The 1,132-nt window shown below is 36.8% G+C and overlaps 1 pseudogene; it reads left to right on the top strand.

Moving 5' to 3' along the window:
* The first annotated feature begins 724 nt into the window (after positions 1–724).
* LOC105804982 lies at positions 725–1,090 on the top strand (annotated as a pseudogene).
* The last annotated feature ends 42 nt before the right edge of the window (positions 1,091–1,132 follow it).

The raw sequence follows: 1,132 nt of genomic DNA, 5'->3' as shown, positions 1-1,132 counted from the left end.
GCTAAAATTTTTTTAAAAAAATAATCATAATAGCAGTGGCTAGCACTTACTGACACTTAGTTCTAGGTATTGCTCTAAATTCTATAACTGTATTATTTAATCTAATCCTGTCACCAGCCCATATCAGGTAAGTACTACTATTATTCCCATTGTATAAATAAGAAGACAGAGAGAGGTCATATAACTTTTCCAAGTCACATAGCTAATGAGTAGAAGGACCCTTTGCAGCCTGTTTTCATCTTTAAATGGCACTAATCACATTTTATGATGTGATCAGTGTATGTGTTTGTCCTCGGTACCACATTCTTCTTCCTCAGTTGAATAGCATGCTTATTAGAAATACAATACTAGAATTCAGAAGAAAGCTCTTGACAGTGGACATAAATTTAAATGTTGTATATATTGTAGTTGGTGATTAAAGCTAAGCATTTGTTGAGATCACTAAATAGAGTTTTTGGAGTAGAAAGATAAGAGAATTGAGGATGGCATCTTGGACAGCAACAAAGTTAAGGAGCAGTCATAAGGGCAGAAACCATGAAACCAATCACAGAAAAGAAGAAAGAGAAAATACAGAGTTAATGAGTGAGGAGAAATGTCACGAGTTCCAGAAAAGACAATTAAAATAAAGCAAGAATGATTAGCACAGTAAAAAGCTGCAGAAATGTCAGTAATATGAAAACTATATGAAATGATTGAATGAAAGAAAGACTACAAAGTTTATCCTATGTGCAGAGCCAGGTACCAATGGGTTTGCTGCAGTTCTGACAGTTATTCTCAAACTGCATTGAAGAAAAGGGGCCATTGTTTGTCCTGCCTCAAGGCTAATCCAACATGATCCTTCATCCAAGAACTGACCGTTTTTCAAAGAAGTTCCAGAGCCTGTATGATGCCTTTTCTCTTTTGCATAACTATTCTAGATCAGGCTCTGGATATAATCCTGGAAGCAGCTTCCTAACTGAATCAAACCAGAATACCAGCCCCAGATGAAAATAATGCTTCCTCATACAACTTAAGCCCTCTCAAAAGGAATCTACCCTCAGAAGACCAGGACACGGGGGAAAAAGGATCCAGTGAAAATTTTGTTTTATAAAATCAGGGCTTCCCCACGTTGGCACCTGGCTATATAGTCAGT

Source organism: Propithecus coquereli, unplaced genomic scaffold, assembly GCF_000956105.1.
Source record: "Propithecus coquereli isolate 6110/MARCELLA unplaced genomic scaffold, Pcoq_1.0 Scaffold123, whole genome shotgun sequence".
Lineage (NCBI taxonomy): Eukaryota > Metazoa > Chordata > Mammalia > Primates > Indriidae > Propithecus > Propithecus coquereli.
This window is presented reverse-complemented; position numbering and strand designations above follow the sequence as displayed.